This window comes from Lissotriton helveticus, chromosome 9, assembly GCF_964261635.1.
Source record: "Lissotriton helveticus chromosome 9, aLisHel1.1, whole genome shotgun sequence".
NCBI lineage: Eukaryota > Metazoa > Chordata > Amphibia > Caudata > Salamandridae > Lissotriton > Lissotriton helveticus.
Genome location: NC_136070.1, coordinates 646,441,675 through 646,469,614, shown reverse-complemented (window position 1 = coordinate 646,469,614; position 27,940 = coordinate 646,441,675). Strand labels below are relative to the sequence as shown.

The 27,940-nt window shown below is 46.9% G+C and overlaps 1 long non-coding RNA gene across 1 annotated transcript; it reads left to right on the top strand.

The window, feature by feature from the left end:
* Positions 1-2,579: 2,579 nt before the first annotated feature.
* Positions 2,580-5,151, top strand: LOC144782897 (uncharacterized). Its single transcript, XR_013601301.1, has 3 exons — positions 2,580-2,672; positions 3,826-3,933; positions 5,110-5,151. It is a non-coding gene; the product is annotated as an uncharacterized LOC144782897 (long non-coding RNA).
* Positions 5,152-27,940: the final 22,789 nt, after the last annotated feature.

Sequence of the window (27,940 nt, the reverse complement as noted above, 5' to 3'; positions counted from 1 at the left end):
CTTGATGCAGATGGGTGCAGAGTCCCGTGCAGTAACAATACAGCTGCTCTGCAAGCTTCTTGCTGAAACTGGTAAGACTGTCAGTGGGTAGGTGGCAGTGTGTGATTTAGGTAGACATTGAGAATAGTTAAAGGACTAAAATTCGTCTCATGGAATCTGGAGCCCTTAATTATAGTCCCAACGTACTCCCTTACTTAACCAATATGGTGCAGCTCTGAGCAAATCAGTTCAATTTCATATTCCTCAGCTATATTAACTGCGAATAGTTTCTGGTAGAGCACTGTAATTTAAGATCAAGCCTCCCTTCCATCATCTTCAATAACATGAATTGTGGTGAAAAAATAAAGTAGTGGTCAAACAATGCCACCTCTGTCTTTTCCGTTAATTGTTCCCATTGTGAGCCATTAATGGGACATGGACACTGTGAACAGAGATCCTGACATAGATACTGGACAGGAATAAAAAGGGACATAAAATGTGGAGCAGGAAGACAAAGACACGCTCAGTGGGACATGATGACACAGACATGTACAGTGGAACAGGAAAGCATTGATAGGCCCATGGGACTCACAGTCACAGGCTCGCAAACCAAAACTAAAAGACAGGACCCTCAGGGTGGTCAGCACAGTTGATAGCGGAAACTTCCTCTACTTATCTATTAATCTTGATCTTACTAGAAAAAAGACAATATCTGTGTGTTATAAACATTTGGTGTATGGCTTTATTTCATAGATTCAGAAGGTGCCTCTTATCTGGATGCTGTCTGTCACGTGCTTGAGGATGACAATCGCAAGGTACCATCAAGCTATTATGTGTGAAGCAATCTGTGTTAAAGCAGTTTCATACCCAACACCTCAATCTAATTAAAGTTTTGCACTTTTTGGATAGTGCCGTATTCTCTACCTACAAGGACTCATAGCAGTGGTATGCATACAACAGTCTGTTGATTTTCTCCAAGGCAAATCTTCCTGGAGTCGTGGGTCATGGAACCTCAGTTTATTTGTGTCTGTTCAGTGCATCCTGTGTTCCATTGTTTCCCTGTCCAAGTGGGCATATCCCAGTGTTCCTGTCCTACGCGCTGGTCCCTAACTGTTGAAAAAATCTGTGTTAAGAAACAATTCTTTTGTGCTGTCCACGTGTTTGGTCTGTATTTCACATTGAGTTGGTCTGTAACACCCTTACAGGAGAGTGTTGATAATCAAATCAAGGGGTTTGAAGTTTAGAATAATAATATCTGCTCAAACCTTTAACAACCGGGGAGTAAGATATTTTGTTGATGAGTCAAAGGTCTCTTCCAAGAATGTTATTCGGGCTATGTCTCAGCAAAATCTCACCAAACGTGGATCAATAGTGCAGAATAATATTCAGTGTGCACATTTAAAAAGTCAAATTGTGATATAAAATATGTATTGTCTGTAGAGATTGGAATACATGTAACTTTCTTGACGCCATATACGTCCACAATGTGCCCAACTTCAGTGACATTGAGAAAGCAGGTAACTTCAATAACAGCATCACCATGGTCAGCATTACAGGACATAGGCATAAAAGAAAATCGCAAAAGTAATTTTCTTTTGATAATCAACAAAACCTGTATTTCCATAACTGGGTCTCTAATGTATTCTCTTTGGGGGGTGTAATGATTTTGTCATTTTTAACCTCATGATATAAATCCAGTTGACTTTACATACTTGACAGACTAAACCAGAAACATGAGAGACAGGACTCTGCGAGGAACGGTAGAATCACAGAAATCAAACATGGATGTATTCTTTGGTGGTTGAAGCCATTGGGGCCACCTTGTGCAAATATGCAGCATACAGAGCCATATTAGGGACGTGAATTTTAACCCTGATACGTGGATATAGGAGAACGTGACTATTTACGGTCTTGAGACCAAATGACTTCTTGAAAGTGATATGGACCAACCAAACATCAAGGTGTGGGATAATGGACCTTCAGTACTTTAGCTCATTTGTTAACTGATGGCAGAGTGGGGATGGTGTAAGTTTGCTATATCCTGCGGGTGGAGTTAGAAAGAGGCCATCATTCTTCCCACAGACTACTATTGGTTGTTTTCATTCCCACAGTAGTGAAATCCACAGCCTATTTTTCAGTCTAATTTTTTGTAATTAATACCAGGTCCTGAGAGGTTCTTTGTTGATTTTAACCTACCTGGACATATTTTGCAATCTTTTACCAAGTCCCAGGCACCTATTGAAGGTGTAGTCTACCTGGAATGTTTGAATATTTCCTCAATTTCACTTCGGTCAGACACTCTGTAAAAACAGTTAAATTAAATTGACTCCAGTTTCATTCTCAGAGTGTCTTAATAACCCTTTTCCAATATTTTTATAAAGGTTGCATCCAGGTACCAGCTTTCCACACATAACAAAATGTATCTTTCTATCCTCTGTGAACAAAAGGGAAGGAGGGATTGTATGATTTCATCACACTCCCTTGCTGCTCCCTCACCAGAATGTGGGATTTGATCCTATTTATATGCCAAAAGGGATTCTCACTAAACATGCTTACCATTTTTTTTATTATAGGTTATTCTTGCTACTTTAGGTTTAATATCCGGTTTAACATCCAAAGGTTATTATGATATGAACGGAAGAGCTGTGATTGAATATGTGCTCAAAAAGTACAACCTCCTCACCAAAGAGAAAGTAAGTGGTAGATGTACATATTTGTTTAAGTGAATGTGTTAGGGAACAGCAACCGTAGTCAGTCAAAAATAAATAAGGGAACCTTTTAGCCCCCTTGTGCCCCGATGAAGCTCCTATGTCATATAATATAGATCTGCAGTGTTCCATATTTGCCCCGGGTGGTGGAATATATACCTTGTGTCCCTCTATTTAGTTCCCATAGGCCCGCCTTGACATTCCATGTTCTCCATTTGAGCCTAATGTTTCCCCACTACCACCCCAGTATGTCTTTCACCCTCCCTCGCTTTAAAGGTCTCCCTTGCTCCATCTATCTGCTTACATTTGCACCTGAAATTAAAATGCTCAGACACCGTGGGAATGGCACAGGATCCCAGCAGTGCTCACAGGCAGTGCAGAGGCCTACCACACAATCCAGTCTATGAAAGGCAACTGACCATTAGACTTTACCAGAGCTTCTGCAGTGATTGGGCAAGGCACAAGGGCATTCCGCTACTGCACTTAAATGATGTCACTGACAGTGTATTATCCTGTTACATACCCTTCTTTACTGTTCAAATGCCTGACAGGGCAAACTACCAAATCCTGCAGAAAGTTGCACAAATATACTTCAAATCAATATTTCATATCAACATTGTCTCCCAAAAATGTAGTTCCTGGTATTCTTTTGTCCTTATTAAGAGTAAAAAGTCCTATAATATAGCACATACTTCCTCATCAAGCGGTGGGGGCAGGGTGCATGAGCAGCCCAATCCCTGTGGTAAGGATGAGGGACTACCTTGAGGTGCCTGAGGTGCAATGTCTCAGGTGTAGTGTCCCATGTATCAGACACTTACATATTATAAGTGAGTCCACCAATATATCTGCTGTATATGAATGCTATACCCTTCCCTGCCAAATTACTGAATAATAATACAGAGCAGAGCATGAGAGCATAACCTCATGTATACATTTTTATTTACATGTTTGAGGTGATTGTTTTTGTTTTCACATTTGAATTTAAGCCAAGAGATTCTCTTTGGCTTGCAACTTGGATTAGGAAATTGTAATGTTTTGACTCTCATATCTCTTGTCCCTCCGTAAGGAGAGAAAACATGGTGAAAATAATGTGAAAATACATGTTACTTTACTTCTCTTGCTTTCCATATTTTCACAGTGTACTAGTCACATGGATCATGAGTCTGATGTTGAGGAAGAGACCATCTGCATTCAAATCTCTCAGTTCCTCAATAAAATTGCATTACGCCATAGAAATACTGATGAGGTAAGTGAGAAGGATGTGGAACAAGGGGGGACATTTAACTAGGAGTGTAGAAAATAGAAATTGCAGAATATCCAGCGAGTCCTGATTTCCCCGGTGATCTTAATTATCCTCCAACTCACATACAAGCATGTTTTAGTAAAGCTCCCTCTGCTACAGGGTTGTATGTGGGAACCATGCAGGCATTCATCACGCCTGCCTTAACAATGTGGTCTGAACCACAAATGCGTGTTTAAAATGCATTCCTTTACCACACAAGTTGTTACGATGACTTGCCTTAGGGAAAGCGCTGGACTTTGGAATAGTACAATTTACTATTCCAACTCCAGGCTGCGCAAAAGTAGGGAAAGTGTTAGATTTAAAGTCCAACACTTGTTGTAATGACTTTCATTTTTAAAAGGAAGCATTGTAAAGATGCATTCGTGGTTTGGACCACGTTTTTAAGCACGGCGTGGTTCGAGACGCGATGTAAAGGCTGTTTCCTCTGCTGCTGGGATGGAGTTCTGCTGTCCCATGCGGTCCTCATTCCCAGTGTTTGCAGCATTCGGGGAAGATTGCTAATCAAATCCTACCTCATTCATTTTAATGAGGCAGGAGGTTTTGCATTCTTCTAAATAACCAGTTTGAAATGAGACTGAATGGTACATGAGTGATATTGCAAAACATTGCTACTCAATTTGCATCTAATATTTGCTATCTGCTCCATGATGCATCAGTCACCAATATTTCACATCAACAGGGTCTTTCATTCCCAACAATGGCTTTGCATACTCTGGCACATTGATAAAGATAATTATATGAAGATAACAGCAGATAATGAGATCATTTGCAAAGTTCAGCTCACTTGCAGGGTTTTTGGAGAGTAAATGTTGCACACATTTTCTGCAAATAATGTCTTCATTCTCCTTGGATGCAGAGCCACAGATTGTAGCATTAAACAGGGTTGGTGCTACTTGAGTGTAATACTAGGCATCTGCCTTGGACACCATCAGCAAGGAATGGTATAAGGAAGGGTAAGAATTAAATGTAGCCCCATCTCCAGGAGAGGTGGACCTAGAAAATGACACATGACCTTAGGTGCCAAAAACCCTCCGACCGGGAATGACTGTTTATCTGTGGAAATAAAGCCTTATTAAATGCTAATGATACAAATAACGCATTTGCCGGTCTTTCTTGCAGGAATTTTGGAAAGAGATTTTGAGCTACATGCTGGAAGAGGACTATACTTCATCTGTGCCAGCTCTGTGCCAGATGCTACTTGTTGTGGATAAACGAGCAAGCATCAACTTTCAGAAATGTGGTGAGTCTTATGCATCCCACTCATTGCTACTGTGGGATTGATCGTTGAAGGTGGTTAATGCTTCCTCCTCAGCTCCCCAGATCACCTCTTACATAGTCATGATATGGCATGAGGTAAAAAATCAGTCCATTAGCTCAGGAGTTGTGGTTGATTTATTATAGCATGTGGGTGTCCTTCTTTCAAATAACAGTTTCTGCTCTCCTTTAAGAGTTATATGTATCTGTGCCAATGTTGCTGCTCTCTACATACTTTCTGCAGTTTGCCAGCCATAAAGTTACTTTCCTGTTGGTTTCATCTCTTCATCTGGTTAATGCTCTCAACCCCTGTCAACTGTCCCAGGTTTCCACACTCTGTGAGGCTACTCAGTCCTCTAATGCTCCTCTGCATACCTTGGAGTGTTTTTGCTCTCTTTGGAATTACTTCTGTCTGGTATGCTGATCAGACCCTTCTGGGTATGGTACCTATTTATACGCGTTTAATTTTGTTGACATGACAGCAACAGGGGTGTATTTTATTCCTCCATGGAGTTACTTTTAATTATTATATTTTTCTCTGCAATGTTTCTGGTTCAACATTTTGGACCTCAGATCCAGACTAGAATACAAGTAATTGGCCCCCTCTTGACTTATGGACCTGGTACACAAGGATGCCTGCTCAATGAGGGTAAGTGAAAAAAAATATTTTGACTGACTCCAAGGTTAGGAGGAAGATTTGCATCTGTGGGTGAGTACCTGTAATTGCATGCTGCATGTCCAGGGTTCCAATTAGCTCTCCTCACTCAGTTTTCCATTGGCTGTGTTGCTAAAGTGCAAGTGACCTGGACAGATGGTATCATAGACTATTTCTTTGTCACCTGTGTTACGGGGTCGTAAGCAGAAGAAAACAGGCAATATGTGCACCTATATTGCCTGCCTCACCGGTCATTAACATTATTAGAAAATGGATATGCAAGAACATGTTCTGGAGTCCTATTTTCTTACGGGTATCCGCTGTCACAGAATGACATGGTCCATTCAGGATGCAAAGCAGGTCCACAGCTCCTGCGGCATCCTCTCTTATCCCAATGAAGACTTTTGCCCTGCAATGACAGCTGCAGGAGGGATCTGTGCATGAAAGCTTAGGGCATTCCTTGACAGCAACTGCTGGGGTGGTAGTGGGAGCATTGTAACATAGGACATGGAGGCACCTTACAACTCTAACAGCAACCTTAGTGGTAGGGGACCTTTGCCAGTATCTGCAGTGATCTCAAAGTATCCTCATGACCTCTAGAGCATCAATGAAATGTCACCCATCACCCCACCCTCTTCTTTGCAGGTACAACTATGTGTCATAAGTGTGTGTATCAGCCATATATCTTTCTTTAGCAAGTGTTACTCAGTATTATATGAAGTGAGTATGACACAGCTTCTTTCTTTTGTATCTAAACAGCTAAAGGCCTTCCAATGCGCAGCCTGTTCATCAGACTACTAGTGAGTATCACATACCACCCCCACCACATTCCACCAGATCCCTTTTCCCAAGTTATTTGCTAGCATTTCTATACAACTTGCCCATGAAGATCTTGAATTCAACTCAGCTTTCATGCATATGAATTTGATGGTTTTATTTCCAGTCAATTGCTTATCAGTACAACATACTGCTTACATTGTACAGAAACAGCCAAAATGTGGACTGTATAGAAAACAAGATAGCATTTACAGATACTTTAAAGCCCAGAGAATAAGACCTGATGAAATGATCACGTTTTGAATACTTTGTTGTGGATTTTCAGGTAATTTCTTCTAATCCCCAATGGGATGTCGAAAGGGGAACCTCGGTGTTGGCTCTTCTCGAGCACCTGATTCCTGCAAACTACCCATTTCTAGTGGGACTCGCAAAAATGAAGATTCCGCCCCTGATAGCATATTTAGAAGGTAAGACACCAAAGCATGAGCCAGTGAGCACACAAATTAAACAAGCACTAATGGCATTTAAACAAGCATTGACAAAGCCTATAATTCTGGTGTTCGCTGCTAGCTTTTAGGCTTTGTCACGCTTGTATTTTTTTTTTTTTTTTTTTGTGTTCAAAAACCTTTATTGGAGTAAGCATAAAAAAGTACAAGAATGGGCCTACAACCTCACGGGCTGGCCGCTATTAATAAGGCACAATGCATAAAGTAAAAATATACACCCATGGTCAGGCAAAGCTCGAGCACAAAGCATTACTCTACAGATATCACAGAGCACTTTGAATTTTTATTTTACAAAAAGAAAAACAAACACTAAAAGGCGAATGCACGGTAAGTCAGGTCAGCCCAAAGAAACGGAGGGGATGGTCTACGATCAGGAGAACACACCCAGAGCCCTGAGGCTCCAACCAAGTCGGGAGGGGGAGGGGAGCAGCGGGGAGAACCGGAAATATAAAAAAAACAGTATGGAAGAGTTCCGGGAACGCTCGCCTAGGGAGATAGGACAATCTCAGCAGTGCCCACAAGGGGAGGGGTGCAGATACCCCCACGATAATCATTCCACTGGCCCCAAATCTTTGTCCACGCCCTGGGTCTGCCCCTGGCCACATACACCGTCTTCTCACGAAACATGGACCAGTCCATGTTGTCCTCCCACTTTGAGACCTCAGGGGGCCTGGAAGCTCCCCAGAGTTGCGCAACATCTCGCTTCGCAATCATGTAACCCAGGGTAGCCCATCTGGTCTGGGCCACCGAGTAGTCAGTGGGCTCCCACACATTCAACAGACACCGTCGAGGCTCCGGCCGCAGGGCCACACCAGTCACATCAGTCATCACCTCAAGCACAGCAGTCCAGTAAGCCGCTACAGCCTGGCACTCCCAAAGGATATGTAAAAAGGTCGCACTCGAACCACAACCACGCTTACAGAGCCCATCCGAAGAAAAGCCCATTGTCACCAGTCGCGGACCCGTGACATATACTCGATGGAGGATCTTCAGTTGAACCAAACGGAGACGGGCAGGAATGGCCACCTCCTTGGGAGAAGAGAGTGCCGACTGCCAATCCTCGTCATCCAATTCCAACCCATCGCCGACCCAAGCCTCCCGAAGTCGGACCAATAAGTCCGCCCGATTATTGATCAATTTTTTATAAATCAGAGAAATAGTGCTATCAGGAAGATGCCCATCAAGGATACGGTCCTCGAGGGGGGAAGACTCAGGCGGGGCCTCATCAGGAACCAGAACTGAGGTGAGGGCGTGCCGGACCTGCAGATAACGAAAAAATTCCCTCCCACTCAAACCATATTCCGCCTGAAGGGCCTGGAACGACTTCACACGACCGTTCGAGCACACATCACCCACCTTACAAATCCCAATCACATCCCAGCGGTCGAAACCCTTGGTAGACCAGAGACCGCCCAAACGTTCCGAGGCAAAAAGCGGCGTCGCCAGCGTCAGTCGATCCTCCCACCCCAAACTCACATTCGCGGCTCGCCATACAGTTACTGCAATCCTGGACGGGCCCAAAAGATGGCGCCCGGCCGATCGAGAATAAAGCGCTCTATTAAAGTCCCCACCCGGAAGCTGGAGTCTATCCATCTCGAATGCAGGATTACGACCCGGGGAGAACATCATGTGATTAATGGCAGACAACTGAGAAGCCCAGTAATATCGCTTGATATCGGGGAGCGCCATGCCCCCGTCATACCAAGGGATGGTGAGCTTTGCGAGTGCAATACGCGGACGCCCATCCCAAATCAATTGCCGTTGAAGACTCTCAATCTCTCGGAAATAGGTCGTAGGGATAGCGTCATAGGAGTTTTGGAGCGCGTAAAGGAATCGCGGCAAGGACATCATTTTAAACAGGGCCGCCCTGCCCAGAGGAGACAAAGGAAGCTTACGCCACCGGGCCACATCCAAGCGCAATCTAAGCAACGGTGGGAGGAGATTACGTTCAAAGCGAAGCGACGGATCCAACGTAATAAAAATCCCTAAATACTTGAAACCCGACTGGACCACCTGAATAGGAGGTCTGCTCGGCAAGGGGGGTAAAACACCCGAAAGAACATACACACAGGACTTGGTCCAATTAATAACAAGGCCCGAGTTGGCACCAAAGGAAGCAAGAACGTCAAATAGAACAGACAGAGATTTACGCGGGGAGGTGAGATACAAAAGAATATCGTCCGCGTAAAGTGAAACGCGGTCCCCAAAGTCCGGAGACCAGCGAATCCCCTTGAGGGAAGGTTCCCACCTAAGCCAAGCAGCCAATGGTTCCATGGCGAGAGCGAACAATAACGGAGACAAGGGGCATCCCTGACGGGTACCCCTACCGGGGGTGAAAGGAGCCGAGACCCTACCATTGACCACTACCTGCGCCAGAGGTTCCGCGTATAGTAACTGGACCCAACCGATAAACTCAGGCCCAAAACCAAATTTTTCAAGAGCCGCCCAAAGATAAGGCCACTCCACCATGTCGAAGGCCATGGATGCGTCCAACGATGCCAAAATGGCCGGCTCCGTCAGATGCCCCGCCCTCGCAACCGCGCCGTGAAGACGACGTAGGTTCAGAGCCGTGTTGCGGTGCGGGATAAAGCCAGATTGATCCGGATGGACCAAGTCACTAATGACCGTCAAGAGACGGGATGCCAGGAGTTTCGCCAATACCTTGGGTTCAACATTTAGCAAGGATATTGGCCTATAGGAGGAACAAAGATCACGCGGTTTACCATCCTTGGGGATGACAACTATCGTGGCCAGTCGCTGATCATACGGGAGAATACCCCGTTCCCGGGACTCCAGAAACATGGCGCGAAGATACGGAGCCACCCTGTCGGGACGCAACTTGTACAATTCGATAGGCAACCCGTTCGGGCCCAATGCTTTGCCCGAACGGAGGGAGCGGATGGCAGTAGCTATCTCATCAACTGTAAAGGGGGCGTCCAACGCCCCACGGTCTAAATCGGAAACACTGGGCAGGGCGATATCACGCAACAGAAGGCGAGAGTCAGCCACATCCCTCACAGACACCGGGGTATAAACCACACGGAAGTACTCGGCAAATCGGTCAACTATTCCAAGCGGGTCCGTTACACTCACACCACACGCAGACTGAATCACTGGTACCACACGATTAGCTCTCTCCTTTTTATCCAGCCACGCCAGCAATTTACCCGCTTTGTCCCCCACATCATACAAACGGCCCTGTTGCTCCCGAAACTTCACTTTGGCTGCATCTGTGACCATGGACTTATAAGCAAATTGTTTCAGACCCAGGGCATGGAGCTTCTCAGACGTGACACCAGATTCCAAATCCTCCTCCAATGCAGAAATCTCCCCCTCAAGATCCACCACCTCTCTATTCCTCGCCCTCTTAGCCTCAACAATAAGGGAGAGGGCCTGCCCACGAATCACTGTCTTAAAGGCCTCCCATAGGGATACAGCCGAGGAAACCGACCCCACGTTATCCAGAAAATACGCGTCCAAAGACTGAAGCAAAAGGCTGCGGGTCTCGGGGGAGGTAAGATACCACGGATTAATGGGGGCCACCCGGCCCACTGCCTCCACCCCAACCTCAAAACGAAGCCAGAGCGGAGAGTGGTCAGAGATACCCCTGGGCAGGTGCACAACCTCACGCACCGCTGGGGACTGAGCCGCAGGCATCAGGAAATAATCCAGTCGGGACAGACTCCCATGGGCCCCAGAGTGAAAGGTGTACTGAAGCTGAGTAGGATGCAAAAGCCTCCAGCAATCCACCAAGCCAAAGGTATCCAAAAATCCACCCAACCACTGCTGAGCCGCTGGAGTATCCCTAGGGGGGTGGCGATCGTGGAGACCGGAGACTACAGAATTAAAATCACCAGCCAGAAAGAGCATACTATCAGGGAGGTCCAACAAGACACGGCCCAAATCTGAAAGGGTAGAAGTCTGCAAGCCGGGGGGCACATAAACAGTTAATAGGGAGAGGGCACGGCCCTCATACCGACCCACAAGGACAGCGTACCGCCCCCGGTCATCCTGAATCACATCATCAATAGCCAGGGGGAGGGAAGCCCGAATAAGGATACCCACACCCCTGGAACCCGAAGTAAACCCTGAATGTGCTACGAGGCGATAGCCCCACCTATTCATTGCATGACAAACATTGCCTATCAAATGAGTCTCCAGCAGGAAAACAATATCAGGAGATAAACGTCGTATACATTTCAACACCACACTTCGTTTGATACGATCACCCAGACCATTAACGTTCCACGAAACAAATCTCAACCCGCTACCCCCCATCCCACCCGACAAAGCCCAAACCCCCCACCAATGAGCATGACCGCAAAAACAAAGTCAAATACAGGAGAAAGTCGCCTTGAACACAGAACACACAAACAACGAACTTCCCAACCACCCACCCCCCAACTAAGAAGAAAACACCCCCCACCCTGCACCCCTGCAAAAAGCTAAAAAGCCACCCCAACCTGCAGTGTGCCTGTCGCCCAAAAACCCCTATTCTACACAAAGACCCCGGAGGAGGAAAGGCTCCGTCCCACCCGCCCCCGCACAAACCAATGACGAGAAAAGGAACATACAGCAAAACACATATGAGGTAGAGGAACATAGGCATACATCCCTGGAGAAGTTATACAAAACAAGGCATCAGTCAAAAACGAGACGTTCAGCTCTCTACACCACCTTCAGCACCGCCCGGGTGGGCTTCGGACTCAGTCTCAGGAGGTCGGTTAGGCAGGGAGTCTAGCCAGTCATTCACCGCATCTGGCCGATCAAAGAAGAAAGTACGATCATTATACTCAACCCGCAGCCTGGTCGGAAAGAGCATTGCGTAACGCATCCCCATGTCCCTAAGACGCTTCTTGGCACCACGAAATCCCATACGCTGCTTCTGGACCTGTTGGGAAAAGTCCGGATAAAAGTTCACCGTGGCGTTTTCAAAGGCCACCGGGCCCTTCACCCGCGAGGCCTGCAGGATAGCGTCCCGATCCCTGTAGTGGAAAAGCTTCGCAACAATCGGTCTCGGCGGGGCGCCTGGTTTGCCCTGGCCCCCCGGAACACGGTGTGCGCGCTCCACTGTGAAAAATTTACTAAGGCCAGACGGAGAAAGGTGGTTCTGGATCAGGTCTTCAACCAGGAGATCAACAGAATGGGGTTCTGGATTCTCCGGCACACCAACCACGCGAACATTACAGCGACGTGCCCTGTTCTCAAAATCCTCCAAGCGCCAGGTCATGAAATCGTTCACCCTACGGAGATTGCCAATCTCCGTCTGTATATCAGAGACGTCCGTCGTGAGGCTGGATGATTTGATATCCAACGACTTCACCTTTTCGTTCGTCTTGGAGAGATCGGCCCGAATCAAATTCACCTCAATTGCCACAGTGTCAAGTTTGTGGGCCAAGGTTTCGTACTGTTGGCCTATGGATTCCCTCATGCCAGAAATGGCGCCCATGATGTCCTGCAAGGAGGGCTCCGTCGACGCATCCACGACCTGGTCAGACGCGGTGGGACCGGGCAGGGCAGTTCCGGGGGACCCCTTAGAGTGGGTATAACGATCCATAACATTAGATTGAACCGGTCCCCCGCGCAGAGGTGTCTTCATCTTGCGCGTCTCTCGGTCCCCTCTGCCCGCCATCTTGAAGATGCGTCACGAGTAAAGTCACCAGGGTCGACGGACCGGGCACCAGAAATGGAGGCCCCGGGACCAAAGGATCACAAGAGGGGTAGCACTAGGATAAATGCAGCCAACTCAAGGAACAGGTCAGCCAAGGGCCCGACAACGTACGCGGGTCCTGGCCGCAGCTCTGGCCCGACCCTCTCACCAACGTCCCAGTCTGAGGCAGAATCGAAACCGAAACTTAGGAAGGGGACCCACAAGGTCGATCCCCCTGCCGTTGTTGTTCAACTCCAAGACGGCCACCGAACCTCACCCAGTCCCGGGCGCACTTCGAGGGCGGAGCCCAAAAGTTCAATTGAACATAATTCAGTCACCCGATGTCCAATTCAGGTCCTGAAAGGTCCAGGTAGATCAGCCCAACGTCCTCTATTGAAATCCTCGCAAGAAATCAGGATTGAAGCAGGATATTAAGCCGGGAGCGGCGGGGGTCCGGAGAGCGCTGTGCTCACGCGGCCATCTCGGATGCCCGCCAAGCTCCTCCCCCACGCTTGTATTTTTTAACGGTTTTTGTAAAACATTTTTTGTGGGAAGAGACGTCAGGTACTAACCAAGATAAAAAACATATTGTCTAAAGTATAAAATATTGTTTTGGTCTTGAAAAGTCCACATTCCCATAGTAGTCCCTGGAACTAAAGAAAAATACTTTGGGTGTGAATATACTCTTTGTGTAAAAGTAGAATGTCATCACTCAGTGAAGTTAGCCTAGGGCTGATTGGCCCATTGTCAATGCTGTGGAGCACAGAAGAGAATGTGTTTGATATGACACAATAGATCAGCAAATGAGGAGGTCTGTATAAGTAAGCAACAAAAAAAAAAAAAGAAAGAAATACACACAGTCATTTTTTGTAGCCGGCTGCTGACATACTCTAAACCGCATAGACAGAAGCTTCATGCAAGTTCTGTGTTCCTTCCTCATGTTGACAGCAATCGTTTGCTAAAAATCAGTTAGTGACAAAGCTTCTGCAATGAAGTGCTTCAGCTGTCAGACGCAAGCTTGATCACATAAAGAAGCGGTTTCTTGAATCCATGTTTTAAAGTGCACATTTGCTCAAAGATTCCATGAACATAGAAAAAATACTTCTTCAATATATCCAAGGCCATCATGATTATTACACTTCTCAGATCCGCAACAGGTCTTATATTTCAATTGTGACTTATTTTAACAATGTAATATCACCACTTCTTTGAAATTATTGAGCTTGAAAAAAGACCACAGGTGGCTTCAATACAAAACACATTTATTAATACCAAACGTTGTCTCTACTTTTATATTAGAAGCAGGTATTAGTCAGGGTACATGGGAGGATGGATTAGCCAACTTAGGCATAACATTGTTTGCATGAAGAGTAAGGCTGAACAGGGTATTTCACCGCAAGTAATATGTAGGAAAATGTTAGGACACTGGTTCAACCATTAGTTGCAGTTAAAAGAAATGTTTTAAATGTTGTATAACTGTATTCTACTATGTGAGAATTTCAAAGTGAGGGACATTAAGAAGAGTTGGTTATATTACGGTGGTAGTAATGAATTGATATGTATTACTGTTAGGTTGCACACCCTTGTTTTCTGAAACACAAGACATATTTCAGCCTGTGTATACCAGATATCATGCCGAAGTGTTTTAATGTGTTTTTAGGTAGATATTACTTACTATAATTTAATTTAAGTGAATTATGAAGTGTTAAAATCATTTTGGTCTTGGATATAGTAAAAGAGTGTTAGACCTGTCTGACCTTTTGCGTAGTCCCTCCAATGTATTATTTATTTTGTCCCCTTTTTGCCCCTCATGCCTTTATTTATTTTTGTGTCCACTAGATTTTTCAAGGTGTTGGTCTAGGGGATAGGTGCTCTTTTGCCCTCATAATTTTTCACCTCAGGCCTAGAGGCCTTTCCTGACAGGAATTTCCTGGGAGTCACAAAATGGTGGCTACCAACTGTCATAACTGACATACCTGGAACCTGTCCCATAGGATAGAATAGGGCATTCCAGAACCTTCTGGTCCCTTCTGGACCTCTGAGGGTCAGCCTATATAAGGCGGAATGCTGGACAGCCATTTTGTCTTGCTAGTGAGGAACAGCTAGAGTGAAGGCTGAGGTCTGGAAGGGGTAGGGTCCTGAAGGGTGGACTGCTCTACAAGGGTTGCCCTCTGTCTGGGTTCACCAACCCCCCATTCCTGTTGCCCTAGCCGAGTTAGTTTCGTCCTGCTGACCCTGGACAGTTAGGTGAAGGGGTTAATGCCAGTGGACTGTGCAACTGCGAAGGTCCCTGCTGTGAGAACGGAACTGAGTGCCCCCCTTTCACCAGCCCCTGTCCAGTACAGAGAGATAGTAGGTCCCTGATAAGGATAGAGAACTGGGAGCTTATACGTGAGGAGATCCATCTCTATTACCCATCTCCTTGGGGGTTAAAGTAGGTTACTGCCCTTGTGACCCTGAGGTCCCTTACCGGTCGTGCAGCCGGCGAATCACCTTTTCCACTCGTGAGTCAGAGGAAGGAGAGGGATGTCGGATTCCTAGTGGCAGCGCCGATTCAGCCGTGATCAGGACCCCTGCGGCGCCGGCCGCGTTGGTGAGGCGGCGCCACTGACCTGGGGAAAAGGGGACTGGCTGTGCGGAAGTCGGGCGCCTTTGCGCATGCCCCAGGCGGATTCAGTTCTCCCTGTCAGGAGGGGCCTAGGAGCGAGCAGGCCCGCGGGAGAGCCACTACCAGCGGCAGGCGACCGGGGCAGACTCCGGTCTTGGTCCGCTAGTCTCCCGCACATGCGCGGTAGTACCGCTGCGGGGGATACGTCGCGGATCGGCTGACGGGAGATCCCCAAGGAAGCGGGCGGGAAGGGAGCACTGGCGCTTCTCCGCTTGTGAAACCCCTTTCTCTGCCTAAGCTCCAACGGGAAGGAGCGGACTTGAGCAGGGGAGGAGGGGCGAAGGACCGCATCGAGTGCCAGGGAAGATTGGTTCCTTCCAGCCCTGCCAGACAGAGACACAGGCCCACGGGGGGCCCAACACAAATGAAGTATGGAGGTTTTGAGGGGAACGTTGGAGGCCATAGAGTCTCCTTCAAAGGAACAAAGACTTCCAGTTGGCCAAACAAGGATTTGGCTGGTACTGGGGAATGCCATCAAGCTTCTTGTAAGAAACTACTGAGACATAATTTTCAGTGCAGGATGTTCCTCCTCTGTGATTAGACTACTTTATACCAATCCCTCCCCCTTACTTTTGTAAGACCTGGTGAGGAGCTTTTATAGGGAAACTAAAGTGAGTAAGGCTCACCAATTCTTCTGGATGTTAGTGGTGGAGAGGGAGTAAATGTGCAAACCTTTTCTAGGGAAGTGCAGACACTGCTTCTTGTGAACTACTGTAATGTGATGCAATGTTAGAAAGCCAAGTAGTGTGATTGTTTTGGCAATTCTGAGGAATTTACTAAACTCATGACTAAATGTAATGTGCTGTTAAGTTGAAAAACTGCTTAATGACATGATTTGGCAACTTTGAAAATCATAATAGTTTCATGGATAAATGTAATAGACTGAACTGTGATTTCTGAGGACAAGAGAGCAAAGAATATTTTTATAAACAAGCTCGTATTTTTCCAAACATTGGTGTAGCCTCATTTTTGAGTGATATTGCATTGGATTACTGCTGGGTGGTTTGCAACCTTTACACATGTGCCTCTTTTGATTTTTGCCTCACCCTAGGCCGGGCTACCCTAGGTGACCTGACATCATTAGGTTCCAACAAAGAGTATTTGTCTATGTGTATGTAATTTTAGAGCAAGTATGCACTTTTTAACTCTGAACTATGATGGTGATCCCCTTTGTGATCACAGTTGCACCTGACAGCCGAAATGTTTAAGGGCAGAAGTAATACACTGATTTAAGGAGTTAAGAGTAACATCAAGTGCACATGAATACGTGAGGGCCTTGCAATCAATTACTAGGTGAGGCTGAACCAACAGACACATTTTTCACACTTTGAATTGTGTGATTCTACTTCTGCCAGTGCTTGGTATGTAAGCCCATGGCCTTTAAAATGCGTCTTGACGTTTACCTTTACTTACCTATATATCTTTTTTTCCAACTGCTATTTCAGCTTCAACGGAAAGAACCTTTGACTTGGCACAGTGGAAATGCATCCTTGTTTCAGTAAGGATTATTTGCTAATGAATGTCACACATGACTCTTGACTCATTGTTTTCTTCCATAACCAGTCATTCAGAGTGAGAATATGCAGATATTTAATTCACCCCTTCATAGTGCTGTTCTGCTACGTGGTTGCAATATTTTCACCATATTTCTATTGTTTCTCTGGATTATGATCCTTTCTATGACCTTGATTATGATTGGGCACAGAGGGGGAGAAGCCGTACTGGGTACACAACATTTTCTTGGAATGTAATATCTACCAGCAGCATTAATAACCTCTTTGGCCCAAGTTGACACTCATAAAATTGAAAATTATGTACTTACTGCACCTAGTCCTTGTATGTATCAGAGTGTATCCCCATGTTTTACTCAGGTAAATTACAGGCTCTGCTGTGATTAATCCATTACTCATATATTTGACTGCTGTTGCACACGGCTAAAAATGTAGCCACAAATTGGTAATCGGGAACTCTATCTATTTTTGTCCCCAGAATAGTCACAGTAGCACAAAGTTCTTTTTTTCCATGGATTGTCACAATATTTCTCTTCCTGCTCTACCCACTGCTTTTTAAAGTATCAGTATGTTCATATTATGCAGTCGGCTTGCCACATGATCAGTGTTCCCTATCTTCGTCTGAATTATCACTCTGTCACTGTTCCAGTTCAACCTTGTGATGGCCATATAATAGCTTTATCTATTCATCCCTTTGTCATCCCACTACTACTTGGTTCCTTTTTAATTCCCAGACAGTCACATTAACTGTATTTTGATGAGGTCATCACACTCCACTGTGCTATTATTGTGCTCCTTGTAGGAAGGTGGAATCTGACTACATGGTTGCCCCCACTTTTTTCCTTGTGTTTTGATGGTTTTTGACCTAGTTTGGCTGGGAACCTGCTAACCAGGTCCCCAGCCTGTCTGGTTTCTCTTATGTATTGATTCCATGTACTTTAGATACACTCCAGATTGGATTCTAGGTTACCCTCATAAATATCTATTATATGGTTTACTATGTACCCAGGGCATAGGTACCCCAGAGGCCTCCCAGAGGCTGCAGCATGTATTACACCACCCCTGGGAAGCCTTCCAAAATGACATAACAGGCCGGCTACACCAGCCTGTGTAAGGTGGTGTATGCACCCCTTACTCATATATAGGTTTCCTATATCTACCTTATTACTACACATATGTACCTATCAGTCACCCCTATGGCAGGCCTTATCAATCCTGAAGGCAGGGTGCTGGGATTGGTGTGAGAGGGTGCCCATGCATGAACAGAGCCCGTCTTTAGCCTTCAGAATCTATCTTCCGGGGTTGCTAGTGATGCAGCCTAGACCATATACTTTTAAGTGCCGTATAACCTCGTGGCTTCAAAGGACCATGTGGTTTTTGGGGTAAAAAACACCTTGGAATCATACCTCCACACCAGTAACTGGTGTGGGAGGTATGATTTCTCCATGGTAGAACCACTAGTGTGGGGCACCAGGCTACCCGGCACTAGCTTTCCTTAACCCTGGCATCACAAAATGGATGCTGCAGCCACAGACAGGAGTCTGGCCTCCTGCTGCGGGACAACACTCTGGCAGGGGAGGCCTGGACTAAAGGTTTACTGTCACAGGGAGGTGTAACCACCTCCCAGACAGGCTTTAGTGTATTTGGGTCTGTGCAGGTGCACTCCAAGAGTGCTTGGAAGTCTGCACTCGGGGCACATTTGGTGTCCCCGTGCATAGCCCAGTTCATACCAGTTGCAGGGGCTACCAGCCCCTGCTCCGGCGTGAAACTGGACAAAGAAAATAAGTGTAGCCACCCCTCTTCCCAAACACTCCCATAGGTGGGTCCCCAGAGTTTGTCTCACCCCTTCCTTGGGTATAAAGTAGGAGCCCCTGACTACAGGACTTTAGATTTACCTGGACGAAACTCTGATACTGAATCCTGGAACTTCGACGATCTACATGACACTAGATGACTGAAGAATCTCCCTTGGAGTAAAGGAGTTACTCCCCTGCGTAGTAGGCACCAAAGACGCATCTGACCGGTTTACATCTCCGAAGCTCCCTCCAGACTCCAAAGAATTTGCAATACAGGAGGTGGGTTTCCAGACTTCCCAGAGGCTAACCCGAGCTCTCAGAAAGGCTGAGACCCGTAGCCCTCGTGGGGACAGTGGAACCGGAACCCCTGGACACCATGCACATTTGCAAGTGCATATGCTTCTTGGCGATCCTTGAGGCTGTGCTTTGGGTTACTTGTAGTCCAGACCCCGAGCAGCATTTCCACAAAAGATTGTTGGGCTACACTCCACGAGTGTTCAGTGAGCCAACCCTTTGTGTTTTCTCTCGAGGTACCTTCGCGATCCCTGGTTCGTCGACCTGTGGGTCCCTGAGAAGGGAACTTTAACTTTACTTGGGCTTCCCTGGTTGCTCCAGATGTGCCCTGACTCTAAATCACTTGGTGAATCCCCTGGACCCTGCTGATCCACACCGAAGCATCTTTTCTCCTTCTGCATGTTTTGCTGTTGCTAAGGCTTGTGTTCAATCGAGCATCGACATGCTTTGTGGGACAGCTCAAATCCAGCTCCTGGTCATCGTCTATGCCTCCGGGTCCTCGTTGCTGCAGAGTCAAGCTTCACCTCTTCGCACCTAAATCACCCGACATCGGTGGGCCTCGTCTATTATGCCCCTGTTCACTGGCAAGTGACCCAGACTCTGTCCCCTCTGCTTTCAGGTTCTTCACATTTTCAATCCAGGCTTGGATCACACTGGACACTTTCCTTCTTCATGGCAGCAGCACTTTGCCGCAGGTCGCCATTGAAAACAGCAACAATTCTCGACACCATTTGACACCTATGCACCCGGCTTCTCTGGGTGAGGTAACTTGAGTTCTCCGGTGCACCTGTGGGTGTTGGCCCTAGAACCCCTTAAGTCTAAAGGGGTCTGCTCAAAGTCCTCTCCTAAGTGTCCTTAAACTTTAAAATTTCGACGTGACTTTCCCCATAGAAGCTAACGGAGCTCGCAGCTGTGTTCTCTCACTGCACACGTCGCCCATGGGTCCCCTGAATCACTACCTTGGGTGGTTCCTTGGGGTCCCGGCGATTCTACAGGCTCTAGGCCTTGTGTCCAGTCAAGTCGTGGTTCTTATACCACTTTCTTAATATATAGTTTGGTCTCCCCATGGGGCCCATTGTGTATTGTGCTATTTACTTAAGTTCTATTGTGTTTATGTTGTGTACCTGGCTCTGTAATCTCATAAAGAGATTACTAGAGAATGTTTAGTAATCAATACTTCTGATAGATACATCTGCCGTGTGGATTCCTCACCTTGTGAATATCCCCCTGCGTCAGCAACGTTCGGAAATTTTCTTCGTAGCACGCCGACGTGGACGACGTCACAGGAGTACGACCTCGCGCGTGACTCCGTCTGACGTCACCGACTCCTTATCAGGCCCACGCCGGCGTGATGACGTCAGTTCCCTTTTTTCCGCGTCTTCGACGCTAACGGTTTTTGGGATCTTCTGCGATACTTTGTATCTTCTGTTTTTACAGTGTTGCTGTTTTTCCTTTGATTCTTCTTCTTTCATCGAGGATGTCGTCGAGGAAGACAGGCTTCAAACAATGTGGGTCTTGCGCTCGAATGATGTCGATCACCGATCCGCATGGCGACTGCTTGTGGTGTCTTGGATCAAGCCACGACGTCAAGAACTGTCGATCTTGCTTCAAGATGAACCCTAAGGCACTAAGAGAGCGCGAGGCAAAACTTCTTCTTGCGAAAATAAACGGTAGAGAGACTGTGAGATCTTCGAGGTCGACGTCGAGGCGCTCGAAGTCGAGACAAAGATCTCGTTCGAAGTCGAGGTCGGCGTCGAGGTCGAGGTCCAGAGCGAGATCGAGGTCCGGAGCGAAGTCGAGGTCCAGGGAGAGATCGAGATCTGGATCCAAATCGGCTTCGAGTCACGCTTCAAGCTCCTCGAAGAGGAAGCACAAGAGGAGGAAGCACAGCTCTAGACATCATTCGGGGAAGGAGTCTTCGGATTCGAAGAAGAAGTCTCGTAAACATCATAAGGACTTCGTTTCTCCTTCTCCTGCTCAATCTCTCAGATGTTCTCCCACTCCGGAACAAGAACCGGATCCGATATCTCAACATTCTTCGGAGCATGAGGAAGAGGAGGAGGTAGTTCCTCAAACTCCGACTCCGATAGAAACTCCTGTAGATCAGGGAGGTCAAAATGAGCCTATGTCAGATCGTCCTCCTTCAGAACATCCGGTAGGTTCTTACCCTCCTTTTCCTGGTCCTGGACAGGACCCCTCGCATTTCCTTAATGCGATGTTTGGAGTTTACTCCAGAGCAATGTACCCCACTGGAGCACCTGTTGGTCCCATGGGTCCATTGGCTTACAACTTGGGCATTCCTCAGTCTTACGCCCCAGCTCCATTTGTGCCATTTATGCCGGCGCCTCTTACACCTTGGCTCGGTACGGCTCCGCCGAGGTCTTCGACTCCGCATGCGGCTTCGCCGACTCCGGATCGACCTCGTAGTTTGGATCGAGGTACCACGCCAGTCCGTGAGTCTCGTCTTCCAGTTAGCCCAGCTCCTCGCTCGACGTCGGAGCCGGCTCCGTCGGAGTCGTTGCCGGATCCGTCGACTTCGGTTCGTGTGGAGTGGTCGAGACGCAGGGCTCAGCGTCTCTTGGAAGAGAAAAGGGGTGAAGATTCTGATATGGAGGAGGGTGAGCTTCTTGATCATGATGATTATTTTGAAGACCTACAGAATGCTAGTGGTCTGGAGCTCTCTCCTGAATGGGGTTTGCCTTCAGTTTCGGATGCACCATCAAAGGAAGTGGCACCTTACCATGTCGTTATTAGGAAGGCTGCAGATCTTCTCAACTTAACCTTGCCTACTGTTGAGTACAAACCCAACATCCTTACAGAGGTTTTGCACTCTCCTTCTTCTATTAGTGAACCTACACTGCCGTTCACGGATGCCTTAACTGATCCGATAAAGGAGGTCTGGAAGAGGCCATTGACTGCTCCTGCTGTTTCTAGGTCTGTTGCAAGACGCTACAGAGTGGCTCCTGGTGACCCTGAATTTCTCTCTTCTCATCCTTCTCCGGAGAGTCTAGTGGTGCAGGCTGCATGTTCTAACAGATCTGCAGGTTCATTTCCTCAGGTACCAGCAGACAAAGACTCAAAAAAATTGGATCAATCTGCTAAGAAGATTTTCTCTTCGGGCAGCATGGCCCTAAAATCCACTAATGCTACTTGTCTTTTGGGTAGATATGTCCATGCGTTGATGGATTCTGTGAAGCAATTATCATCCAAGCTTCCAGAGGAGGATAGAAAGAACTTTAATGAAGTGGTCTCTGATACTCAGGCTGCGGCACGCATGGTTATTCAGAGTGGCATGGACACAGTTGATTCTGTTGCCAGGATTATGGGCTCTACTGTTGCAACCAGGAGAGCCGCATGGCTGAAATCCTCTGATTTTTCTGCAGATGTGCAATCCACGTTGCTGGGCCTACCTTTTGATGGAACTGGTCTTTTTGGGAAAAAGGCGGATGTCGCCCTGGAAAAATTTAAAGATAGCCGGGCTACTGCAAGATCCTCCTCCACTTCCTCCAATAATGCCCAACCCCCACCCGCATCAGCAAAGCAGCCCTAGATCCACCATTCTGGATCATATGGGTCCGGTAGGGGGTCGGCTTCCTCATTTTCTACGAGATTGGGAATCGGTTACATCAGATCTTTGGGTTCTCAATCTCGTAGAGAATGGGTATGCACTTCCTTTTTCAGGAGTTCCCTCCCAATTACCCTCCTTGCCAAGGTTTTTGTTCGGAGGACCATCTTCTTCTCCTGCAGGAAGCAGTCCTGGCACTATTCAGAAAGGGTGCTATAGAGGTGGTTCCAGAGCAGGAAAGGGGTCAGGGGTGCTACTCCCGGTATTTCCTGATACCCAAGAAGGATGGCAGACTTCGACCAATCCTGGACCTCAGGATTTTGAACCTCTAACTCAAACAGGAGAAGTTCAAAATGCTCACGCTTGCACAGGTTCTTCAAGCGCTGATGGAAGAAGACTGGATGGTGTCGATCGACTTGCAGGATGCGTATTTTCACATCCCAATCCTGAAGTCGCACAGGAGGTATCTCCGTTTTATGGTGGGATCGCAACACTACCAGTTTGCGGTCCTTCCTTTTAGGATTACTACTGCGCCTCGAGTCTTCACCAAGGTGATGGCAGTGGTGGCTGCGCATCTCAGAAGATCGGGGATTCCTGTGTTCCCCTATCTGGACGACTGGCTGATCAAAGCGGAGTCGCCGGAGAATGTGCTTCATCATCTGCAGGAGACAACTCAGTTGTTGCACAGGTTGGGTTTTTCGATAAATGTACCCAAGTCTCACCTGGTGCCCTCCCAGCGCAACCTGTTCATAGGTGCGGTACTGGACACTACTGTATGTCGTGCATTCCCTCCACCTCAAAGGATTCACGACATACAGGAAATGATTCCTTTATTTTACAATGGAGCGGTTGTTCCAGTCTTGAAGGTCCTTCGTCTGCTCGGTCTGATGGCTTCTTGCATTCTGTTGGTCAATCATGCACGCTGGCACATGAGGGCACTCCAGTGGTGCCTCCGCAGGCAGTGGTATCAGCACAACGGAGATCTCAGGGAGTCAGTGAGGATCTCCAGAGAAACTGCAGTGGATCTGTCTTGGTGGGGCGTGGAAGGCAATCTGTCTCAAGGAAAGCCTTTCCAACTGCCACCATCGGTTGCCACAGTGATCACGGATGCCTCCACTCTAGGGTGGGGTGCTCATCTGGGGGATCTGGAGGTCAAGGGTCTTTGGTCTCCAGAGGAAAGGTTGCTTCATATCAACCTTCTAGAGTTGCGGGCGATACGTTTGGCGATCAAGGCCTTCCTCCCTTCCCTGCGCGGTCAGTCAGTTCAAGTCCTGACGGACAACACGACCGCGATGTGGTACATCAACAAACAGGGAGGAGTAGGGTCGCAGTGTCTCTGCAGAGAGGCTCTGCGTCTCTGGTCCTGGGTTCAGGACCACCAGATTTGTCTGATGGCAAATCATCTGGCCGGGGTTCTGAATGTTCGTGCAGACGTTCTCAGTCGACAGTTCTCTGCCGATCAAGAGTGGAGGCTTCACCCGGAGGTTGTTCACGACATCTTTCAGATGTGGGGGACTCCTCGGGTGGACCTGTTTGCCACTCGCGAGAATGCTCACTGCCCGTCGTTCTGCAGTCTCCAGTATCCGATGCAAGGAGCTTTGGGGGACGCGTTTCAGTTGAGTTGGGACTCGCAATTCCTTTACGCGTTTCCTCCCATACCCTTGATTCCTCGGGTTCTGAGGAAGATTCGCCAAGACCGGGCCCAAGTCATATTGGTCGCCCCGGATTGGCCGAGAAGGGTGTGGTACACGGACCTTCTCCACCTCTCCTCTCACCCGCCGCTCCGTCTCCCTCACAGGGCAGACCTCCTCTCTCAGATGGAGGGGCAGGTTCTACACCCCCACCTCCAGACATTACACCTTCATGCCTGGAGATTGAACGGGGCAACTTGAATTCTTTTTCTCTCCCACACGATGTGGTGGATGTCATTCTTTCTGCCAGGCGTGACTCCACTAAGTCCATTTATTCGTATAGGTGGTCTAAATTTGTCTCTTGGTGTAGGGAGAGAGATGTTGACCCTTTAAAGGCTCATTTGTCTGACATTTTACAGTTTTCTCTTTCTTTGGCGCAGCAAGGATTTGCTGTTGCCACGGTCAAGGGGTATCTTTCAGCCTTATCGGCATTTCTCTGTTTGCCGGATCAGCCCTCTCTTTTTAAGTCTCCGGTGGTTTTGAGATTTTTGAAGGGACTCATTAATATGTTCCCTCCTACTCCTTTTGTGATTCCTCATTGGGATTTGAATCTTGTGCTGACCTTTTTGATGGGTTCTCCCTTCGAACCTTTGCACAAGTGTCCCATGAGACTCCTTTCTTTTAAAACGATTTTCCTCGTTGCAATCACCTCGGCAAGGAGGGTAAGTGAGCTTCAGGCTCTTAGTTCTAAGCCCCCATTCCTGTCCATTCATGCTGAAAGGATGGTTCTTAGGACCAGGGCTGCTTTTCTGCCTAAGGTGGTAACTCCCTTCCATCTTGGACAATCCATTACCCTTCCTACCTTCTATCCTCCCCCTCACCCTTCTAAGGAGGAAGAGAGACTGCATCGCCTGGACCCTAAAAGGGCGGTGTCTTTCTATCTGGACAGAACTAAAGACTTCCGGATGGATGACCAGCTGTTTGTTGGTTTTGCTGGCTGCAAGAAGGGCAGAGCGGTGCACAAGCGCACACTTTCCAGGTGGATAATCCTGTGCATCAAGATTTGCTACTCACTGGCGGGTAAGGACCCTCCTGAGGGTATTAGAGCACATTCAACTAGAGATAAGTCTGCAACATCTGCTTTGTCTAGAGGTGTTCCAGTTGAGGACATTTGCAGAGCCGCGACTTGGGCCTCCCTCCACACTTTCGCGAAGCACTACTGCTTGGATATTGAAGGTGAGGAGGGATGGCCACTTTGCGCGCTCTGTCCTCCAAGATTTCCTGGTATAGCAGAGTGGACACCCTCCTCCGGGAGTGGGGACTGCTGTGGGACTCTATTCACAAGGTGAGGAATCCACACGGCAGATGTATCTATCAGAAGAACAAGTTACTTACCTTCGGTAACGCTTTTTCTGGTAGATACTATATCTGCCTGTGGATTCCTCACATGCCCACCCGCCTCCCCGTTGTCCACTCTGTTATACCTGGTCTTTATGTATATATGTTTGCTGCTATTGTGCTATTTCTACTGCACGCTTTGTGTGCGTATTTGATTGGTATGTACTGTGTACACTGTATATTTGCATATTTGCTGTCGTTGGTCCGTCCGTGTGCCTCGAAGGCACGGAAAAAAGGGCGGAACTGACGTCATCACGCCGGCGTGGGCCTGATAAGGAGTCGGTGACGTCAGACGGAGTCACGCGCGAGGTCGTACTCCTGTGACGTCGTCCACGTCGGCGTGCTACGAAGAAAATTTCCGAACGTTGCTGACGCAGGGGGATATTCACAAGGTGAGGAATCCACAGGCAGATATAGTATCTACCAGGAAAAGCGTTACCGAAGGTAAGTAACTTGTTCAACACATATATATATATATATATATATATATATATATATATATATATATATATATATATATATATATATATATATATATATATATATATATATATATATATATATATATATATATATATATATACCTTGTGTGGTTCTCCTTTCATTTAGACATTCAAGTGGGTATGATCTGGTAAACCAAGCTGCTTTACACTCCTTCAAGACTTAGCCTAAAGCCTGCTAATAAAGTTTGTCTTAACCTATTATCAATAAGAGTTGTTTGGACTGGTGCAAGGTGCCCACTATAACTAGTGGACAGCATATGTCAGACCAACTTCTCACACTTCTGAGATGCAATTTTCTTTTCCTTGTGGTCAGTCTTCACCCTTGTTAAATTAAAATTTACATTTGGCCCCCATGCTGGTGATCGAAGAGTCTATATGTTTGCATTCTGCTCCTAAGTATGTGATATTGTTGCACAGTCTCTATCTGCTTTCTGTTTGGATTTGCTGCACTGTTGCTCGTTTCACAGTAATTTGTTGGCAGCATGCTTTTGTTTCATGTGTTTCTTTGTAAATCATGGACACTGTAAAGGTCTCCTTGTTTCTTCTGAACACTGATTTCACATCATACTAGTTAAGTGTTGCTGTATGTGTTCTCTGGTTCTTCTGCCATCATAATCTTTCTTCATTACTGAGGTTGTTGTTAGCCGTAGTTTGTTCACTCATCTTCTCAAAGTCAATGCACCCAGACGTCAGCTGTAGATACTGCATTTAAATATATATTACTGTGTTAAAGTTTCTTTCTGTTTTCTTTGCAGTTCCTGGGGTCTATCCTGAAGCAAGTCCCATACAGAGAATGGCACGTCTCATTAATGGAGGAGTTCAGCTTTCAGATTCCCAGTTTCGTCCATCATGAGAATGAGGAGGTTAGTGCTCTCAAAGGTCAGCATTAGACCACTGGGGAAGTCAATTTAACACAAAGGCAGAGAAGGATAGAACTGTGTATTCCAATTGCACAGTGATTGGTAAAGTTAATTTTTATACCATGGGTACACAGGACTGGAATAGACCAGTCGGAAAAATAAGGTATGGTTCTCCCACTCCCTGTAAAAGCCGACCTACTAAGAATCAGATGGAGATGAACTCCACGAGGTAACTCCTCTCCACCCGGCTCATTAGGAGCCACCACATGTCAGGGTTATACTCATTGCCCCAATGGATCTCCTTCAGCTAAAGGGTACTCTTCATGCTAGAGCGCCTCTCCATTCAATGGATATGAGGTAATATTCATGAAAAAAGCAGTTTAGGTATTGTCCCTATCAAAAAGCAAAGAAGAATGACAGGTAAAAAAAGAAGGGGGAATCCTAAGGATTATTTCCTGGTGCCCTCACACATCCATGAGGATGTCATGCTTCATAGTGCGCGTTCTGTTGGTAGGGTCAGCGCTGCAATGTCCCATAGGCCCCACAAAGTGCCTGTGTGTGGGCATTTTGAATGTGAATGTGGAGTGAATGTGTGCAGTGAAGTGAAGGGAGACTAAAACTGTCTCAGATATACCAAACTTGACTTTAATGTAATGGTTCAGTTGGAAGGATTAAAAAAACATAATTTGATAGGGGCTACTACAGTGGTGTGATGTACCCAAGTAGCCTAAATCTGTGAGTGTGGCCAGGTTGACATCTTTGGCACCAAACAGCCTAAAAAGATCCACAACACTTCTTCAGGACCCAAATAAATGGGGAGACCCTGCCCTATACCTAGGATGTGATATGCAATGTAGGTATTCACTCAGAAGAAAATACCTG